Below are 16,301 nucleotides of genomic sequence, written 5' to 3' on the forward strand. Positions count from 1 at the left end.
TTCCTTCTTTGAAGCCAATCCAGAAGAGATTGACAAAAGGTCACATTGAACCCAGTGGAAAGGACAGAACATAATGGCTTTGTGGAGGCTTGATGAATGTCATAAAGTAAGGTGCATCTGAGACTGGGGCTGGGGGCCTCTGCTCAGAGGGAAGACCCTGCAGCAGGGAGAAGCATGTTCTACACCAGACACGGGAGTGTGTGCCTTTGTGCTCCTGTGTTTGGAATCAAGCTGTGTAATTGAGGCGTTTGGTGGTGATGATGATGGGTTTTTAAGTGAGGACTAGTTACTGCATCTTTCAGAGGATCAGTAATAAGGAAAAGAGGAGACAACCCAAAGGGGCCACCATTTGCCAGTGCTGGGCAGATGGTTTGGGAACCACCGTTTGCCAGGGCCGGGTCCTTGTGAAAGCAGCTAGGTGTTTGAGATCTCACTTCGTTGTCTGTAAAATTATTTGGCCTCCTCTATCCAGCTGCCATGAAGCGTTAATGAACTCATGTAATAATCCTGGGAATTTAAGAAGTGATAAATATGAGTTGCATTCTCCCACAGGTCGGACTTCCGGGTAGTTTTTGTTTCTTTCCATTTTGCTTGGGCTGGTGCTGAATTAGGATTACGGAGTGGTAGATCCCAAGTTTTACTCTGCCCACAACACTCTGTCTTTATTCCTGGTGCCTAAACTGCTCATTATCATGCGCCTTTGAACTTGGGTATTCCTCTTCTTGCCCAGAGTGTTGCTATGGCTACTAGAGGTACAGCAGCCATCTTTTAAAAAAGCATCATGGGCATATGAAGAGACACGTGTGAAAGCCCCTGCCTTTGAGGTTCATTTTGTGGGAACGAAGATTCACGCATGTCATCGCCTTTGAGTCTCATCCTTCTGATTTCTCCAGGGCTCTATTTGTGGGGATGGTCTAAGAGTTAGACTTGAAATACCTCCTTTCCTGTTTTTATTTCATCTCGGTTTTCATGGGTGTGACTCAGTTGGACATTGGAAAACACAGTGATGGTTGGAGATGGAAGAGACATATGACTGGGTACATGTTTTTAGGCCAGGTTTACCCAGATCTGTCTGTCTCTGGGAACCATAGGATGCAGTACATTTGGCTGGTTTGTTGATTTCTGGGAGCAGGAGCTTCAGGGGCCAGCATTTTACCAAGGAGATTGTGCAGTCACTCTGTAATCCCAGAGTACAAAGGCAGAGTCACCAAGGCTAGCAAGAGGAGAGCAAGGCTTCAATACCTTTGTAGCTCAGAACGAGTGAAGGACACCTCAGCCTCCTTTCATAGGTCAGGTGGCATCAAAACTAAGTGCTTTTGTTCTGATGAAGAGATTGTTAAATGCACACCTTTAATCCCAGCGGTCGGGAGGCAGAGGCAGGGGGATCTCTGTGAGTTCCAGGCCAGCCTTGGTCTACAGAGCAAGTTCCAGGACAGTCAGGGCTACACAGAGAAACCCTGTCTCAAAACAAAACAAAACAAAACAAAACAAAACAACAAAACATATTGTTAAGAGAATGAAAATAAATAATTATATGTTTGGAGAATATTGAAATGATAGAATGTATATATAAATATGTAACTGTCAATACTTAACAGAAAATCAGATGACAATTAAAAAGGAGCAAATTACTTGAATAAATAATTCAACAAATATAATGCATATAAGGTAAGTAGGTACATAAAAAAACTTGATATTTTCATGCAGTAGCAAAATATAATTTAAATAGTGCTGCCCCACAGCTATTAGAATAACTTTAAAAATGCCAACAAAACTAAGAATTAAACAACATTTGGAACAATTACAATATATTATTCAGGGTAAAATGGTACAACCATTCTAGAGTGGTTTGACACTTCCCTGTAAGGTCAAAACCACATTGGCCCTGTGATCCGTCAGACTCATTCCTACGGAATTGCTCTGAGACATGAGAACTTTTACTCATAACATCTTTGTTCAAAATCTCCAGCTGGAAATAACCCAGTGTCCCCCAAAAGAGGAATGAGTGACAAAGTCTGGTGCAGGGGGATTTTTCTGGCAAGAGAGAGGACTGAGGCGCAGATGCAAGGAACTGGAAGATCCTTCAAGGCACCAGGCTCAAAAGAAGCTACTCCGACAAGGTCTCACGCTGAAGGTCGTTCAGGTGACATTCTTGAAAAGCCAAAATGCAGCGATGACACAGGGGCCTTGGTGGTGACACAGTTAAGAGGAAGCAGCGTTTTTCAGTTGATGAAATTGTCCTGTGTCCTGAATGGCAATAGTTACAGACAGGAGTGTTTGTGCTAAAATTCACAGAAAGGCACGCAGCTTGTTAAGTTAAATAAGAAAACAACATTGGAGTCTTTTTAGTATTTACATTTCTGAAATAGTTTCCGGAAGCCCTAGGCCTCAGAGATTAGACCAAGTGACATCTCAAGATTTTTTTCATTTTGTTCTCTGTTTTTAATTAAAAATTATGTTTATTTACTACTATTATGTGTGTGTGTGTGTGTGTGTGTGTGTGTGTGTGTGTGTGTGTGTGATGTCACAGAGTGCAATGGAGGTCAGAGGACATTTTGCAGGAGTCAGTTCTCTGGTTTCACTATGCGGGTCCAGGGGATTAGACTCAGGCCATAAGGCTTGGTAGTCAGTGCCTTTATTTCTTGATCCATCTCACTGCCCCATCTCTAATTTTTATTAAGTACTTCCCTTGTAACAACTCGGAGACTTGACTAAATTTAATTAATTGCTTATGATCTTATGATTTGGGGGCAAAACTCAGTTTTAATCCTAGAAAGGATTTTCAATTATAGAAAAATAAACAAGTCTTTAAAATTATTTTAATTTTTATTATTATTATTATTTTAATCATTGAGACACTATTTAATGTGCAAAGCAAGAAGCTCAAAGGAGTGGGAGAGAAGACTCATTATAGATTCCTTGGAGAGGACCTGAGTTCAGTTCCCAGGATTCACATCGGGCAGCTCACAACCATCAGAAATTCCAGTTCCTGGGGATACAGCACTCTCCCCTGGTCTCCTCGGGCACTGCACAGACACACAGGCATAGATCGAATTTTAAAAAAGAAAACAGAAGTGAGAAAGAATAAAGGGTTATTCTAACCTTACTAGGATGCATTTGCGTTTCAGCCAAGATTGTTCCGATTTGGCTCCAGAACAGAGACCCAATCTTCTTCCACTTTTCAGCTTCCCTATCCTTAGCATACAGTCTCCACCCAAAGGGTCTCGTGCTAGCCAGGAGCTGTGACCATTGTTTCCCAGACAACATGGAAGATAAAGGTGGGAGGGAGGCAGGTTTCAAAGGGTACAGATTCCCTTCCAGTCAGTTCCCTTTACGGAGTCCGTATAGGAGTTCCATACGGACTGTTTTTCATTTTATTAGTTACATAGCCATACCAATCAGCACAGGAGACTGGGAAGTGTGGAAGTGTAGTCTTTTAGCTAGGCCCACTGTATAACACCTGCTGGCATCTGGGCTTTGTTACTAAGTGGGAGGTAAAGTGGAAGCTGGCCGTTCATTAGTAGTCTCTGCTCCAGCATGGCATGAGACACCAGGATCTCCCATGAGACAGAAATTTAATTTGATTTTGAGAAAAGATGGCAGGAAGGCATTTTGTAATAATCCATAGGATAATTCATTTTCTAGGGCATTGCCTTATGAGCAAGCTTTGAAAAATGATGCAGCCTTAGTTAAAATCCCTTTGTAGTGAGGATTACTATTCTGAATGAGTGAATACTATCTCCAGCTTGCCTACTTATTTATTTTAAATTTGTGTGTATATGTGTGTGTGTGTGTGTATGTGTGTGTGTGTGTGAGAGAGAGAGAGAGAGAGAGGGAGAGGGAGAGAGAGAGACGTGCTCATGTGGGTACATGCAAGTGAGTGAAGTGTTCCTGGAGACTAGAAGAGGGTGTCAGATCTCCTGCTTCTGGAGTTACAGGTGGTTGTGAACCATCTGATGTGGGTGCTGGGAACTGAACTCAGGTCCCCTGGAAGGCAGGAAGTTCTCTTCGATACTGAACCGTCTGTCCAGCCCCAACTGCCAAAACTTTGGACTATTAAATAAATAAAGAAATTAAAACAACAACACACTTCTAACTCATCTGACTCCAGGGCAGTGAAAATACTCCATGTGACACTAAGACTGTGTGTTCGTCCAGATCTACAGAATGGACGAGAGTGATCATAATGTAAAGAATGGACTCTGCATAGATCTAGTTCCATTGGTCGTAACAAGTGTATCTTTTTTTTTTGTGGGGGGAGGGGGGCTTATTGGTAGCAAGGGAGGCCCATGTATGTGTGAGAAACTTTTGTACCTCCTTTTGAACCTCTCTGCACCTAAAACTGCTATAAGCAAAGTATATACATATTTTAAGTGCTTTCTGCTCCTTGGAAGAGGTTTTAGGAGGAATTACAAATTATAGCTCCTAGCTGGGGCTGGTGGCACACGCCTTTAATCCCAGCACACGGGAGGTATTGGCAGGTGGGTCTCTGAGTTTGAGGCCAGCCTGGTCTACAGAACAAGTTCCAGGACAGCCAAGGCTACACAGAGAAACCCTGTCTCCAAACAACAACAAACAAAAATGGACCACTAGTTTTTGAAGATCAACGTGGTAATTGTCAGCCTGGAAGAGGAGGAAGGGCTACCCAATGGTCAGGGCACAGGTTTGGGTGTCGCCATTAGGGCTTTTGCAAACTAGGGTGAGCCTAGGAGTCTGACGGCTCTTCTGCTGACCCATCTCTGTGAACCTCAGACTCCTCTCTCCTTGCCTTGGCAGGGTGGGACACAGGCAGGTGCTCTTCCAGTAGCCTTCCTCAGCCCAACTTTCTGTTGTTCTCTCCAAGGGCTCCTCCTTGGGTGTCCGCGAATGCTGTTTCCTGGAAAACAAACGCTTCCCCTGCCTTGACTCTTCTCTTAGAGCCCCCTCTTGCCAGCTCTCGCCAGCAGCCATGCTTGTCCTCCCAGCCTGTGACTGAGATGTCCCGGATGTCGTGATGAGTCTAGCATGAAAACACACCTGCACTCCTTTAGCGTTTGCACACAGTGATGGGAGACAGTGGGGAACCAGAGAATTGCAGAGTGAGTGTGGATCCGCCACAGCCAGAGAGGTAATAATAGCGAAATATGCAGGATTTCACCGGCCAGTCCCGCAGAGGTGGGTGATTCCCTGCTGTCTCTCCTCACTCCCACCCCTGACCCCTTTGTCACTTGTACCATGTGCCACCAGACTTGTCTCCAGCGACATAGCAAGTCTGCCTCATGACCTTTCCCTGCCTTGGAAACCCAGTTTCCCACCCTAGTGGTAGACCCTGGGATTACACATCCTAGGAGCATTCCCTCAGCCAGAGACTTCTGAGCATTACCATATCAATTCCTCCAACACTAACCCCCTTGGTGAGATCTCTTGGGCATGTACTTTACACGGGGGTACCAAAGTTTCCTAGCAGACTTAACTCCAGGCATCCACAGTGACCACGTCCTTGACAACACAGCCCCACCTTCCTACTGGCGTCCCCTTTGCCCACAGAGAGCCCGTTTGCCCCAATCTTCTTAGAGTCTGCCTCTGAGGGAGTAACTGGGACAGACCCACGCTGAGCATGCTGGGAGGAAGGCACATAGCACAGGCAAACAGACAAAAGGCAAGTCTCTATGGTCAGGCTTGTTTTCTCATTTACTATTGTTTCACACTAAAAGAAAAAAAAAATACCCAGAAGGAAAGACTCTAAAAGTGCCAAAAGGCAAAGTTTCTTAGCCTAACTAAACTGAGTAGAGCTTCCTCGAGGGCCACAAACAATACTCACAGATCAGGCTACTTCTGGATCTAGAGCGTGTTCTGAGAACCGCAACCAATAAGGGAGCTCTAGGGAAATGCAAGCAAGGCATAGGAAACGACTCAATTACTTACAGCTTTGTGACCAGCCAGCCGACTGACTGCTGTGGGAACCGCTCATTGTGTGTGTGTGTGTGTGGGGGGGGGTGTAGAGGGGGCGGGTGGAAGTCTCCCATTAAACTCTGGAATGGTTTAGTCTCTTTGGCCCAGTGGAGGTGCCCAGTTCAAATTCATAGTCTCTTGCATAATGTTTTACCAGAAGAGGAGGCTTTCTGCTCCAGAAAGGCATCCAAAGTGCTAAAAACAAACAAACAAACAAACAAACAAAATAAAATAGTGGGCACAAGGAAAGGGCAAAACAACATTAAAAAATAAGTAGTCATGATAGTATCATAGCACTGTGGGGCTGGTCAGCTTAGAGCACATAGCTTTTCGTGGGCCCCCATGGGTCAGCGATTATGAGTTTCCCAATGGAGTCGCTCCAGGTTCTGAGTCTGTGCTCTTGGCCCGGCACGGTGTCCACTGCCCCGTGCTGCTGCTCAGGTCCAGGCTGTTTTTGTTGGTGCTGTGCTGGGATCCGTGAAATAATGGCTAGTTTCCTGGTGGTTCTGGCTTTTGGCTCATTTCACTGTTATTGCCAGAAAGATGGTTTTAAAATGCAAATCAAATTATGATGAAAACCTTTTCATCGCGGTAATTCCTTAACCGAGGAATGACCCAGTCAGTGGTCCAGAGGTCTCAGGCCTAAAAGTTTTCTTTTTTTTTTTCTTGATATTTTTTGCTTTAGCTTCTATTTTTCTGAATTAAAATTCTAAGCATTGGGATTACATACACACTCCTATTTCTTGGAATGAATGAATGAGTGTGTGTGTGTGTGTGTGTGTGTGTGTGAACAATATTAGCAGAAGGGATTCCCTTCTTGTAATCCTATTCACCCTAGGTACCAGGCACCCCCCGACCCCAACCATGTTGCCATTCTCAGTGGAGTTTCACAGCTAGATTATTTTAAGTTTTTCTTTTTTTCCCTCCCCCCTTCACCCTTCCTTCCTTCCTTCCTTCCTTCCTTCTTTCTTTCCTTCCTTCCTTCCTCTTATGGAATATTATTTTAAGATGTGTTACATTTTTTTATGCTGTGGAAGATTTGTTTAATGATGCAAAGGTATGTTGCATTCATTTATGTTGCATTTGTTGAACTCTGTGAAGCTGTGTTACTGTGTCTGTGTAAAACAACTGATGGTCTAATAAAGAGCTGAACGGCCATTAGCTAGAGGAGAGAAGGGATAGGCAGGGCTGGCAGGCAGAGAGAATAAATAGGAGGAGAAGACCATGACGGGAGGAGTGAGAGGAGAGAGGACATCAGGGGCCAGCCACCCAGCTACACAGCAAGTCATGGAGTAAGAAGCAAAGAGAGGTATATACAATAGAGAAAGATAAAAGCCCAGAGGCAAAAGGTAGATGGGACAATTTGAGTTAAGAAAAACTGGCTAGAAATAAGCCAAGCTAAGGCTGGGCATTCATAAGAAAAAATAAGACTCTGAGATTTATTTAGGAACTGAGTGTCAGGTCCCTCAAACAGTCAAAGAGTAATAAAAACGAACACCTTCTTTCTTTCCTTCCTATTTTCTCTGAGACAGGTCTACTGTATAACACTGGCTGACCTGGAACTCCCTATGTAGAACAGGCTAGCCTCAAACTTACAGAGACTTGCTTGCCTCTGTCTCCTGAGTTTTGGTATTAGAGGTGTAGGCCACTACATCTGTCGAGTTCAACATTTTCTTACTCCTAATCAAGGGTCTTAAAATATATGTTCCGAATGACTTACGAGCCCTGTGTTGAAATGAGACAAACTGATGGAAAACATCAAAAAGAACGTTCTCTAAATTGTCTGCAAGATGATGTCACAGGACCAGCCAGCTCAGTTAGCAATAACACTTTTTATACAGAACTTTAAGGTATCTCTGCTGCCACTAAAGCCAGGGCTGTGACCCAGAGTTGTGTGTCTGTTTTTTCTGGGAATAGAGATCCCCTGCCCATCTGCCCTGCCACATTTTCTGGCATGGAATTGCTGATAATGGGGATCCTGAAATCCCCCTCTAGTCTGTCATTTGGGAACCAGCACAAAATCCTTCAAAAATAAACCAGCTGTTTATTACTTTTTTTCAATTTTTTTTCCTTAATGTCAGAAACAAGCTGTGGTGGTTTGAAAGAAAATGGCCCCCAAAGGGAGTGGCACTATTAGGAGGTGTGGCCTTGTTGGAGGAAGTGTGTCACTGTGGGGGCGGGCTTTGAGGTCTCCTTTGCTCAAGCTTCCCTCAGTGTGACAGTCAGTCAACTTCCTGTTGCCTGCAGGATGTGGCACTCTCAGCTCCAGCACCACATCTGCCTGCATGCTGCCATGCTCCCAGTCGTGGTGATGATGATGGGCTGAACCTCTGAAACTGTAGAGCTGCCCCAATTAAATGTTTTCTTTATGAGAGTTGTCCTAGTCATGATGTCTCTTCCCAACAGTAGAAACCCTAACTAAGACTCAAGCATTCCAGCATTAGGTCAGGGAAGCAGTTTTAGTCCATTTTTGCTACTGTGAAATGTAGTACAAAAATCATTCTATGTTAGGTGTGTTTGATCTCAAAACACACCCATAGCACATGTTAGTGTTGAAGGTACTGGGGCAGTAACCACCCCTTTCTTTACATAAGAAGTTGAGGTTCACGGAAGCATTTATGTTGCTTATTAAAAGGGAGAACTTTTATTTAAAAGAAATGTTATTTGGGCTGGAGTGATGACTCAGTGGTTAAGGGCTTGTTTCTCTTGCAGAGGACCTGAGTTGGAGACCCAGCACCTACATGGCAGCTCACAACTATTTGTAACTACAGTTCCAGGTGATGGACACCCTCTTCTGACCTCTGTGTGCAGATACACGCAAGTAAAGCATTTATATACGCAAAATAAAAAAAAAAAACCTAAAAAAATAAGAAAAATATTATTCAAGATTGTCTTACAAAGTGAAATTTATAATACAATCCATAATGAACTATTGAAACTATATTAAATTCAGAACTTTCTTTGTTACAAACCCTAGACAAATGACATTAGAAATTTCAAATCCCCAAAGACTGCCACAAGCTTGTTTATTATTTATCTGTGGAAGGATTGTGGAAACATATTTTGACCTCTTAGCGTGACACACAAACATCTCTGAGACTCAGTTCAAAGCCTGCCCATTTAGCAGTGCACCTTTTTATAAACCACTTCATTATCATGAGATTTTCTAGCTGGTTGATTAATTCTCTGTTACTTCCATCAAACTGTGAATTCTTTGTCATGTAATTTTTAACTAATTTGTATCCATTCAGCATAGTGCCTGGAGCAACAACAACATGGCTCCCATAAATGTTTAAAAAATGATGATTCCCCATCCCAAACCAGACTTAATTGTAGCCAATATAGTCTATGTAAAATGTTATGAAAAGTAAAAAATGTATTTTGGAAAAGGTAACCAACCATCTTATATGTCTAAAATGAGTGTTGCTGTTACTTAAATCACTACTGCTGTGGCCGGAGGAGCACCTGGCTAGATGGCTGACTGGGTGCAGAACTGCCCACTAATTCTAATAATAAGGCCCTCTGCAAAGACAACCAGGACTGAGTGTGGTCCTTTGGGCCTTTGCAGCGGGCCTTATTATTAGAATTAGTAAGATTAAATCAGGAAAGGAAAAGGTGTCAGACTGTTACCTAATGATGTGGTCTCAGTGCCTCAAAAAGAAGGAGAGACCCTTGGGGAGATGATCTCTATACATCCTCTCAAGCTTATTTTAACTTTGGAAAAAATCTGAGAAAAGTAGCATCCTGGTTGCTTTCTGGCTTGAGAATAAAGGTCTGACCCTGGAAAACCTTCTTCTCTGGGTAGCTCAGGAATCTACAGCACCCACTCTTTGTGTCTGACCAATATCCCAGTGTTGTAGAATATTATTTTAATGACATAAAAGATTGTTACATTTGTTTATGCTGAGGACTATTACTTTAACTATGTAAAGGTGTGTTACATTTGTTTATACTGCATTTGTTTAATGATGTAAAGATGTGTTGCATTTGTTTCGCCTTGTCTGCCTAAGGCACCTGATTGGTCTAATAAAAAGCTGAATGGCCAATAACTAGGCAGGAGAGGGATAGGTGGGGCTGGCGGGAAGAGAGAATAAATAGGAGAAGGAATCTAGGGAGAAGAACTAGAGAAGAGAACCTTGGAAGGAAGAGAGGGACACACCGAGGGGCCAGAAGCCAGGCAACAGCCAGCCAGACAGCAAAGTAAGATATATGGAAGGAAAGAAAGAAAGGTAAAAATCCCCAAGCCGGAAAGTGGATAAAGAGGAATGGGTTAAGTTATAATAACTAGCAAGAAAGAAGCCTAAGCATTCATAACTAATAAGAAGTCTCAGTGTCATGATTTGGGAGCTGGTTGGTGGCCCAAGAGAAAATGCCTGGTACAGCCCAGGATCTAACTGAGAATTCTGCAGAACAGCTCCATATGTTTTAGACCTATTTGAGCAGAACCCAAGGTATGAGAAAATTAAAAGATGGGTTTTTAATGGATCCACTTTTCTTTTCTGATCGAAAGAGCTGCAAGCCCACCAGCATCCCCAGATGCTCCTCAAGGGTGTGTGTGTATGTGTGTGAAGACAGGGAGAATTTAATTATTTAACTCAACTCCAGGCAATTTGGATGAAAGCAATTTGAGCAAAATGTAAGTTCATCGGTAAGGCAACTTGGGTCCAACATGAATGCTCTCTCCACTCTGCGCTTAGTCATATTTAATCATTTTTAGCAGATGAGTCGGCACTTTTTGTATCTCCTGCATTTTAAAAACACAGTGAAAATTTCCCCTTACTATTTTGATGTTTTAAGTTTAAAATGAATTTCCAGAAAGTTTTTCCAGTTCTGCACTGTGTGTGATGTTGAAAAACTGGAAATACCCTAAATGCTTAGCTAAAGGGAATTAGTGAAACAACCCTATGCCCAAACACGGATACTGTGTTTCAAAGAAGTATGAGAGTTTTCAGCTATCCCCCCCAAATTGCTATTTTGTTTCCTTTTAAAATTTGAGGGAAGGTCTTGCTGACCTCAAAGTTGTAATCCTTTTAGCTCAGCTTCTGTAGTTGTGAGATTTCAGGTGTGTGTTAGCAGTATATATATAAAATTTAATAGGTTTTTTGAGAATTTCATATATGAGCACCAATGTTCATAACTCCTGCCCCTCCTTCTTTCCCTCCTCCCCTCCCCTCCTCTCAATTCATGACATCTTCTTAATTATTATTGTTACATGTATGTACATATGTATGTATATAGTTGTGCCTACACATGTATACATAACCTACTGAGTCTATTTAGCTTTGCTTGTATGTACATGTGTCTAGGGCTGATTGACTGGGACCAGACAGCCTATGTGGAAGTTCATCCCTAGAGGAGACTGATTCTTTTTCTCCCAGCAGCCATTGACCATCTGTAGCTCTTCTCCATGGGGACATATAGAATTCTCTCTTCACATGCATTGTCACTAGTGATGTCATTATGAAGGGCTTGTTCAAGCAATCATATTATTGATATTATTGAGAGTTCATGTGTTCATTTTCCCTGTCATGTCTAGGGGACACTATTGATATCCAGGGACTCTGTCTCTTACAATCTTCTCACCTCTTCTCCCTTGATTTTCTCCAAGTTTCAAATTTAGGGGTTGTGTTGCATATATATCAGGTGTGGTTGAGCAACCCACAGTCACTTACTCTCTGCATTTTGACCAGTTGTAGATACTTGTTACAGTCTCCATCTGTTGCAAAAGGAGCTTCTTTGATGAGGGGTGAGAGCTACAGTTACTATCTGTGGCTATTAAGAGTAGGTAATTAGAAAGCAGAAATTATAGTGGTTATACTATAGTAGTCATTTTCCTCTTGTGTTTATGAACTCTCCAGCTAGGTTTCTAACAGCAGGCATTAACTTCTTCCCTCCTGTTGAGAGGGCTGTAAGTCCAATTAGATAACTGTTGTTACCCCTAAGATAAAGGCGCCACTATTGAACTGTTGTAGATATCTTCCCAGACCAGACATGGCTGTGGTTCATGGGTTTTATATTTGGGTAGACTACTGATGGCTCCTCTCCCTTAATAGCTTGCGTTAGAAGGTCCTCTTCTAGTATTACGAGAGTCATTTCTCAGGAAGGAGACTTGAAGGTCAGTTCTAGCTTCAGACATAGTATTCAGAGGACTAGAGTGTGTGCTGTCTTTGGGCTTACCTTCAAATTCTGGGAGGCAACCAAGAAAGCACAAAGGACCAAAGCCCTTGGGGAGTAGAGTTGAGGCCATCCTGAAGATTGGATTGTTCCTTTTGAGGGGGCTCAGACAGCCTGGAACCAGTTTGAAAATGAGCTTCACTCCTCCCGTGAGGCCTATTGAACCTGTCCGTACCCTGACCATGGAAAAGAGGGAGCTGTTAAGGCAGTAAAAGGAAAAGACCATGCCCACTGGGCTCTAATGGGGCCAATGTTCATTCCTCCCTGGGCAACTCTAGGACACAGAAAACAAGGAGGGCACGCCAGGGAGAAGTACTGATGCTCCAGTAAATACACCGGTCTAGTGGGTAGGCAGCAGGGTTGAGTTGGCAAAGGGCAAGTTTTAAATGAATGTGACTAGCTGGTTATGGTGATACATGCCTATAATTTTAGTACTCAGGAGCCTGAGGCAACAAGATTTGGAGTTTTACCTCTGTCTCTCTCAGTCTCTCTGTCTTTGTCTCTGTCTGTCTATGTCTCTCTCTTTCTCTCTCTCTCCGTGTGTGTGTGTTTGTGTGTGTCCATGTGTGTGTCCGTGTGTGTGTCCGTGCGTGTGTCCCCATGCGTGTGTCCCCGTGTGTGTATATGTTTGTGGAGGTCAGAGGTTGATGTCAAGTGTCTTCCTTACTGAGGCAGGGTCTCTCCATGTAGCCAGAGCCTGCCAATTTGGCTAGTCTCGCTAGTCAACTTGTTCCAGGGGTCCCCTGTGTCTGTCTCCCAAGCACTGGGATTACAGGCCATCATCATACCTACCCAGTTTTTATGTAGGTCTGGTCATTATTCTTTAAGAGCGACCATTTTATCTATTGAGCCATCTTTTCAGGCCAATGTTGAATTTGGGGTTTGCCTGGGCTACATAACAGGATTGTCTCAAAAACAAAAGACAACAACAAAAGTAAATACATGAGAAACCAAGCTATACCACTCTTGGGCATCTACCCAAAGGATGCTTCATCCTGCCACAAGAACGCTTGTTCAACTATGTTCATTGCTGCTCTATTTGTTATAGTCAGAAATTGGAAACAATCTAGATGCCCCTCAATAGAAGAATGAATGAAGAAATGTGGAATGTTCACACAATGAAGTATTATTCAGCTGTTTTTTTAAAAAAAGGACATCATGAAATTTGCAGGCAATTGGATGGAACTAGAAAAACATCATCCTGAGTGAGGTACCCAGACCCAGAAAGACAAATATGGTATGTATTTACTCGTATGCGGATATTAGCTTTTAAGTCAAGGGTAACCAAGTGGCAGTCCATAGAACCATAGAGCACAGTATAGAATAAGAGACTAGAGAAAACATACAGATCTTGTTAGGAAAGGGAAATAGAACAGATAATTATGGATGGAGTGGGGGGATGGAATGGGAGAATCAAGTCGGGGAGGGGAGAGGAGGTTAAGGGAGGAAATACACAGAGCTAGCTAAAATTAAGGGCCATTTGAAGGGTAATATGGCAAGCTAATACAGTAGAAACTTCCTAAAATATATACATAAATGAAGGTCATCTAAATGAGATAGCCAAATAATGGGGGAGACAGAGTCCCAACTGGCTATCTCTTGTGACCAAAGGAGTATTCCAGTACTGGTACTGGGTTGATTTGAATTGAGTTGTTGGCCAAAGGGGTCTGATGGGCATCCCCAAACAACCCAGATGTTGCCAAAACAATAGGTTGCTCTTCACAAAGTAACAGCAAGGCCCCATTGCTGAAGATAACACCTACACAACTCACTGAACACAGTAAATTGATTCTCATCTTCCTGAGGAAGCACCACACTGATTTCCATAGTGGCGGTGCAAGTTTGCATTCCCACTAGCAATGGATGAGCATGCTTCTTACTTTACGTCCTCATTGGCATGTGCTGTCATTGTTTTGTTGATCTTAGCCCTTCTGACAGGTGTAAGACAAAATATCACATTTGCTTTAATTTGCATTTCCCTGATGGCATGCAAGGATGTTGAACATGTCTTTTAAAAGTTTCTCAGCCATTTGAGTTTCCTCTATTGAGATTTCTATGTTTAGATCTGTACCCCACTTTTTAATTGGGTTATTTGTTTTCTTGACATCTAGTTTTTTGAGTTCTTTATATATTTTGGATATTAGTCTTCTATTGGATGTTTAGTTGGTAAAAATTCTTTCTCATTCTGCAGGCTGCTGCTTTGTCCAAATGATGGTGTCCTTTGTTTTATTGAAACAGTGTCATGAGGTCCCATTTAGCAGTTGTTGACAGTGCCCACACTAATGGTGTTCTGTTCAGAAAGGTTTTTCCTGGGCCAATTAGTTCAAAGCTATTCCACATTTTTCTCTTCTATTAGGTTCAGTGTATCTGGTTTTATGTTGAAGTCTGATCCATTTGGAGTTGGGTTTTGTGCAGGGTGATAAATATCAATGTATTTTCATTTTTCTGCATGCAGACATCCAGTTTGACCAGCACCAGTTGTTGAAGATGCTATCTTTTTTTTTTTTTCTTCACAAATAAGACTTTTATTGGTCACTATTAAAAATCTGGATCTCAAACAGATTCTTGGACTGGTGGTTCATATCCATCAGCTCGTTCAACTTTAGCACCTGTCTGTCTCATCACCAGTAGCTTTTCCAGAACCACCACCTTCACCACGGAGCTCCATGAGTTTTCCCAATTCAAACTTGGGTTTCCTCAGCATTTTTACTTTTCTAACGAAGACGTCATGAAGAGGATAAACGGACTGGCAAGCCTTTTCTATGTCTTTCCCAATGCTGTCTGGAACCAGTTTATTAACCACTTCCTTCAAGTCATTTGTCTGCACTTCTCGGGTCATGATTTCCATCATCATCTTCCAGATCTGGCGGACCTGCTGGTGCTGTGCATAAGAGGTCTTGTGTATCTGCTTGTTGTGGTTTTTTAGTGAAACCAACACAGAACAGACGGAGCAAGTAACCATCAGTTGTCTTGACATCCACATGAGCTTCAATCATGGTCTGCCACTTTTTGAGCATGGAACGCATTTTGTCCCGGGTAAGATCCATGCCATGGAAGTTAGTCAGACAGTTTTTGCCCTGAACATCCTCGGTAATTAGATTGGATTTTCTAAATGCAACTTTATCATTCTGTAGATCAGCAAGGCTCACTTCAAACACATGACCCTTGAGGCCATCAGATGCGATTTTGGTTCCTTGACTCCTTGTGACTAGTGTCTTTCCAATGTTTCTAATACTGAACATAGCCGGAGCTTTCACATCATACCAATCTTTCTTCGAAAATGGATCAACCACTTTCTTCTTGGCTCCCTTCTTGCTGCCTTTCGTCAGGTGCTTGTTCTTGCCGACCGCCCTGGTGCTGTGGGGAGAGCCAAAAGAGCAAAGATACTATCTTTTTTCCAATGTTTATTTTGTTCTTTTTTTTTTTTAAATAAAAAATCAGGTGTCCATGTGTAGATTTACACCTGGGCCTTCAATTCCATTAGCCAACATGTCTGTTTTTGTGCTAATACTGTGGTTTCTTATTACTATAGCTCTGCAGCACAACTTGTAATTGGGAATAGTGATGCCTCCAGAAGCTCTTTTATTATTCAGGATTGTTTGAACTATTCTGGGTTTTCTGTCTTTCCATATGAAGCCTTGAAGTTTTTGTTATTTGTTTGGTTAGACTTACCTCAAGATATTTTATATTATTTGAGGTTAGTATGAAAGGTGTTTCCTGATTTTTTTTCCTTAATCTGTCATTTGTATACAGGAAGGCTGCTGATTTTTGTGTACTGATTTTGCATCCTGATACCTTACTGAAAGTGTTTATCAGCTATAGGAGTTCCCTGGTGGAATTTTTTTAGGGTCACTGATATATATATATAATCTGCAAATAAAGATACTTTGACTTCTTCCTTTTCTTTTGTATCCCCTTGATCTCCTTCAGTTGTCTTATTGGTTTTACTTTAAAAAGCTGTACTCCACCAAACTGGAAAATCTAAAATAAATAGATAATTTTCTCAGTGTCTGTTATGTCTTTCTTTTCTGAATTTGTTAATTTGTATATTCTCTCTCTGCCTTTTAGTTAGCTTAGATAAAGGTTTGTCAACTTAATTGATTTTCTCAAAGAACCAACTCTTTTCATTGATTCTTTTTTCCCCTCCAATTTTACTGATTTTTGGCCCTGAGTGAGTTTGATTAATTTTTTTTTGT

At 42.2% G+C, this 16,301-nt stretch overlaps 1 pseudogene; it reads right to left on the reverse strand.

The window, feature by feature from the left end:
• Window positions 1-14,641: 14,641 nt before the first annotated feature.
• Window positions 14,642-15,450, reverse strand: LOC118595689 (annotated as a pseudogene).
• Window positions 15,451-16,301: the final 851 nt, after the last annotated feature.

This window comes from Onychomys torridus, chromosome 14 (genome assembly GCF_903995425.1).
Source record: "Onychomys torridus chromosome 14, mOncTor1.1, whole genome shotgun sequence".
NCBI classification, from domain to species: domain Eukaryota; kingdom Metazoa; phylum Chordata; class Mammalia; order Rodentia; family Cricetidae; genus Onychomys; species Onychomys torridus.